At 40.2% G+C, this 6,203-nt stretch overlaps 1 non-coding gene across 1 annotated transcript; it reads left to right on the plus strand.

Annotated features, from left to right (window-relative positions):
• Window positions 1-5,717: 5,717 nt before the first annotated feature.
• On the plus strand, window positions 5,718-5,861 carry LOC115868381. Its single transcript, XR_004045554.1, has one exon. It is a non-coding gene; the product is annotated as a small nucleolar RNA SNORA48 (small nucleolar RNA).
• The last annotated feature ends 342 nt before the right edge of the window (window positions 5,862-6,203 follow it).

Consider the following 6,203-nt stretch of genomic DNA (forward strand, 5'->3'; position numbering starts at 1 on the left):
TCTGTGCCAAACAACTATGAAGAAATTCTGTATCAACAGCCAGAATAAGGCCAAAGGTAAAATAAATCTTCAATTGCTCATATGAACATCAAGTTGAAGGTGACAAGCCCCCAATAAAATGATTTAATTATTAAAAAAGCAAAAAAAACCTTAAAATAAGCCCACAAAAGATAAATGCCACCAATTTTAGAGACTCCCTCAAGAACAAAGTGGACACACAGGACACTAGCGAATGATGACCAGATGACTTGTGGGATGATGTCAATGACGTTATACATGAAGAAAACAAAAGATGATTAAAAATAGAGAAAAGAAAGAAAAATCAAAATGGATTTTTTTCTGCGACTTATTTTTGAAGTGAAAGCGGAAATGATGAGGTAAAAGAGTTAGGGGTTAGAACCATAGTCTTATGAGACACCAAGTTCAATTGTCATAACTTAGTCCACAAACACCATTTTTACATCCTGCTTGGTGAGAAGTGACTAGGTACTGACCAGGTCATGCGAGACCATCTGAGGTGCAGTAATTGTTCTCTCCTTGCTGGAGGAACAAGGAATGAGGATAATCAAAGATGTATGCACACAATTAGTTCAGTGCACCGTGAGCCACAGGAACATTAGTCTACACAACCTTGACACTGGAACGGAGGTTCTCAACCTGTGGGTCATGACCCCTTTAGGGGTCAAATGGCTCTTTCACAGGGGTCATCTGATTCATAACAGTAGCAAAATGACAGTGATGAAGTAGCAACGAAAATAACGTTATGGTTGGGGTCACCACCACATGAGGAACTGTATTAAAGGGTCGCGGCATTAGCAAGGTGGGGAACCACTGCTCTATGGTATTTATTACATTGGGTTAGGTCACATCCAGGAGGATTATTAGGCCTTAATTGCCAACCCCCTGAGAATCCTGGCCCAGCTGGAATGACACAAACCTAACTTATCCCCCCTCCTCATTTCCATTACAATTAAGTTGCTGGATGTATCTCCTTCCACCAGCAAGCTTTCTGCCCAAGGGACTCAACTTTACTCATAGTCCATATCCATAGTCTGGGAAGACCTCTGCGCCACCACATGCTCTGGCTCTTCATTGTGCTGCTGTGCTGCTTTGCATCTCATCGTCCCTTGTCCGGAGTCACAAGGCTATCCTCAGGATCTGAAAGGTTCGACACGGGCATCTCAGGGCCCACAGGACACATTCTGCCCCTGCTCTTCTTTCTTGATGGTATGTAGTGGCTCCATTCCTTCTTCTGGAATTAATTATTGTAAATACAGAGGAATGTCAAAACTGACCAATTGCCAAATTAATGTCCAGTACACAATATTCACGTGGTCCCAGCCAGTCATTTGGTGGGAGTGACAAAGTCTATGACTGTAGCACAGCTGGTATTGTAAAGGGTCTGTGAAAAGAGGAAGATCATCAATAAACAGGACTGACACTATGGAGGCAACCATAAGCTCTGAGAACTAGCACAGCACTGGGCGGTGTCTTATTCTCTGTATATAATATCACCATGAGTAAGAACCAATTGGAGGGCACCTAGCAACAATAACAAAGGTAATGGTTACAAAACATGACCGATGCAACAAATTTAATTAAGCTGCACAGCAAGGGGTGGGGGCAGATAATTTCAGAACAGTAATAACAGACAATAATATAAAGTCAAATAACATCTCACTTGATGCTGCTACTCATATACATCGAAGTACATCATGGGATTAGGATCTTTGACTTGGAGGTTTAAATGAATAGTGAATGGGTTTTTCAGGTCAATTGACCTAGAATGGATTTTAGAGTTTACCTTATTTGATGAGTAGGGTCTATGTCTTAAAAGTTTGCAAGCTATCTGTTTCTATTTGCCCGAAATGGCAGAGAAGAATAGGACTGGGAAATGTCCATCCCCAGGGTCATCAAAAACCTGTGACATTATTCATACCAACTGAGGTGATATGCTTCAGCAGAGGGAAGCAATTTCAGTCATCACATTAGTGGTCAGTTAATTAAATGTTTGACCAAGCTAATGTTTAAGTTGATAATGTCATATGGTCTGCAGATGATATTCCAAATATCCACATGACCCTTGGCAGTGAAAAGTTGCACCAAACTTTTGAAGTGAGGGGGGCATCTGACCTCAAGCACCAATTGTGATCTCAACTATACCTCCCACAGAAATCATGAGTTTGCAGCTCGGGTCTATACATCATTACAACAGCCACTTGGAACTCACAGAAGATGCTCATGTTCATGGAATTTATCAGGGATGTTAACAGGTAAGTTTTCACGTGAGAAAAGCTTGAGATGCAGTTGTTCAGTCAGGACAGTTTCTTCTCTGCTGTGCAGGCAGGCCTCTCTATGGACCTCAGCCTCTTGTCTGACCAATGCCCTGCTCTAGGAATGTTCCAAGTCTCCTTCTGCCAATAAATAAGTGGTTGCCACAATGGGCTCAAAAAGGACAGCAATTATGCAGGACTCGTCAGTGTTTCATTATGTTGTACATAGGGTCTCTAGGAGTTGGAAGTGACTGCAGGACACCTAACAACAATGACGACAAACTCCCCAGAGGGCATGTCACTCAGCTGTGATCCAAAACCCAAAAGACCCTCAGCTTGAGCTCCAAGGGTCAGCAAACGCAGCTCCTTCAATTGTGTGCCCAGAGACACATCACTCCACAAGGCAGCTTCCACTCCAAACTGCTGAGCTTGACTTGCTGTGTGGGCTGTGACGTTCCCCTCTCTGCTGCAGGCTCTCACAATAGATTCGGCTCTTGCTGCGCCTCTGCCACTTCGCTGATATCAAAGCTATATCCTGGATCAAAGAAGCTCAAATAACAGGCTTCGTAGATTCCAAAGAACACACTCCACTGCAGGCGTTCTCTTTGCCCGGAAGTAAGATACTTCATTCCCGTTTCGGAGATAGCTCATCTGTGTATCCAGCAAGATGGCAATCACAAATAGCCCTGCTGACAACTATTTAGAGCAAAATCATAAAATCTATTCGATATCTTTTCCTGTCATTTTATTCACATTTAAGCAGGAAAATGAAGATCGTTTGATTAGAGTAACAAAAGTTATGGATAGAAGAACCGTATTAAATAATTCACTCTATTACAGAGACCTAGGAATTAGAGAAAGAAATGGACTGTAGGTATAATTGCCTTCATCTAGTATATCCTTAATATAGGACTTCTTTTTGATCGAGAACGAAAAGATATATTTCATTAGGTAAATTTGCTGCACAAGACCTCTTTAGAATATTGAAGAGAACGAAAGTTACTTTGAGGAAGAAGGTGTGCCTGACCGAAGCCTTGGTATTCTCCATTCCATCATATGCATGTGAACGTTGTCCATTGAATAAGGAAGACTGTAGAGGAATTGCTACATTTGCATTGTGGGGCTGGAGAAGGATACTGAAAGGGCCATGGACTGCTAAAAGGAAAAAATGATGTGCATGAGAAGAAGTCAGGCCAGAGTGTTCATTAGAGGCAAGGATGGCAAGACTTTGTCTTACATATTTTGGCCATATTGTCAGGAGAGATCAGTCGCAGGAGAAGGACATCAGGTTGGGGAAAGTGGAGGCATGACGAAAAAGAGGAAGGTCTGTGATGAGATGGATGGACACAGTGACGGCACCAATGCACTCTGACAGAGAAACAGTTGTTAGGATGGCAGAGGACCAAGCAGCACTGTGCCCAGGGCTGCTGTGAGTCAGAGCCACCTCGATGGCACCTAACAACAACAGGCCCACCTTGATGTGAGCCAGAAAAAAAATTCCTGGTGCCAAACTACCATGACTGAATGATTTGATCAAAGACCCCAAAAATGGATCCAGATCATCAAATTCTTATGGAAAGACTTACTGTAGCCATGAGAATTGAGAAACTCCAAAATCTATTGTCCTGAAATAATCTTTAATCCTTGAACAGAAACTATCCCTGAAATCATCCTTAAATTAAACAACAATTTGACTCAATTTTTTAAAAGCCAGTCTTGAAAATTGAGCTCTTTAAAGTAGTTATCTCTATGTGATCAAATTGACAGCAGTGATATTAAACACAGATGAGAACATTAAAGAGCAAAAAACCAAGATTCAAACCCACTACCATTAAGTTATTTCTGTCTCATAGTAAACCTTTATGTCAGGGTAGGATTGCCACTATGGGTTTCTGAGCTCTAATTTTTACGGAGTAGAAAGCCTCATCTTTCTCACAAGGAGCCTCTGGTGGTTTCAAACTGATGGCCTCATGGTTAACAGCCTAAAGTGCAACCCATTACACCATGATAGCTCCTTTAAAGAACAGAGTTGAAAAATTAATCGTGATTAAACAATCTGGGTTGGGAAGGAGCACACTCAGTTTATCCACAATGCAACTAATGGGATGTTTGCATGTAGAAATTGTTGACAGAACATTTTCATCAAAAATGGGTTTTGAAAACCTGTTGCTTAAATCATCAAGACGCATATTTTCTGAAAAATTAAAGACTAAATTATTATAAATGATTACATTTATAGTATTTTATAAATTAGTACAAATAAGTAAAATTGAGAATCTCAAGTAAACATTCAAACTCAGCTAGATCTCATTCAGAGCCAACTATAAATTGCCATTTTATAAACTAGATGGGCTGCAGATCTCATTTACAATGATATTGTGAGTATACAATATAGCACATTAAAGGGACTTAAGTTCTTTTGATGGTATGCTAAAATATTCAAATTATTTTGTAACACATTGTGTTAGAGGTTTAATTTATTTTTTCTTCTGGTTACACGTATAATGGTTACAATTTTATTTAATGTAGCTTCTTCACTGAGCAAGCTTTTCCTAGAGATTTAATAATTTACTCACTCAATTAGTACAAAAGGATTTAAAGATTCAAATGATAGACTATAATCACCTCATTTGTTTTTCTATTGTTCATAGCTTCTCTGAGCTCATCCTCATTCTCTTCCATATCTATAATTAATAAATATATCTAGGGCTTCTCATATCTTAAATCTATAAAATGATAGTAGTAATATAAGTGTGTGATTTCTAAATTAGAAATGTTCCCTATCAATAAAATAAGTTGTCTCTTAAACTTGTAGTGAAGAAAGCTGATGGTGCCTGGATATCAAAAGATATACCATCTGGGGTCTTAAAGGCTTGAAGATAAACAGGTGGCCATCTAGCGCACAAGCAACAAAGCCCATATGGAAGAAGCACACTAGCCTGTGTGACCACAAGCTGTCAAAGGGATCAGGTATCAAGCATCAAAGAACAAAAAATCATATCACTGTAAATGTGGGTGAGTGCAGAGTGGAGACTCAACCCATCAGTAGGCAACTGGACACCCCCTTACTGAAGAGTTGTGGGGAGGAGATTAGCCAGTCAGGGTGCAGGGTAGCAATGATGAAACATATAACTTTCCTCTAGTTCTTAAATGCTTCCTCCCCCCCACTATCATGATCCCAATTCTACTTTACAAATCTGGCTAGACCAGAGGATGTACATTGTACAGATAGCAACTGGAAACAAAGGGAATCCAGGACAGATGACACCTTCAAGACCAGTGGTGAGAGTGGCGATGCCTGGAGGGTGGAGGGAATGTGGAGTTGGAAGTGGGAATGGATTACAAGAATCTACGTATAGCCTCCTCCCTGGGGGATGGACAGCAGAGAAGAGGGCGGTGGGAGACGTCGGACAGTGTAACATATGACAAAATAATAATAATTTATGTCCCTGGCTATGGACAAAGAGACACCTGATTGGTGGTGGTGCTCTTATATCAGTCAGGGACAGAGCCAACTTGAAGTCCTTTGTTCATCCTAGCTTGATGCCTAGATTGTGGCCAGAGTTGTTTCATGCCTAGGGCACATTTTAAAAGAAAAAAAAATTTATGAATTATGAAGGGTTCATGAGGGAGGGGGGAGTGGGGAGGGACGGGGAAATATGAGGAGCTGATATTAAGGGCTCAAGTCGAAGGCAAATGTTTTGAGAATGATGATGGCAACAAATGTACATATGTGCTTGACACAATGAATATATGTATGGATTGTGATAAGAATTGTACGAGCCCTCAATAAGATGATTTTTTAAAAATCTGCTTACTTAAAATATATAGCTAAAATATCACATTAAAACCCACAATGTTTTTCCTAGCTAAACGAGAAATTTCAAATCAGATGGTTAAGAAAATTAGATAGATATTAAAATTTTTAAA

The sequence above is a fragment of the Echinops telfairi genome, unplaced genomic scaffold (genome assembly GCF_000313985.2).
Source record: "Echinops telfairi isolate 266 unplaced genomic scaffold, ASM31398v2 ScPeMD7_9;HRSCAF=40, whole genome shotgun sequence".
Lineage (NCBI taxonomy): Eukaryota > Metazoa > Chordata > Mammalia > Afrosoricida > Tenrecidae > Echinops > Echinops telfairi.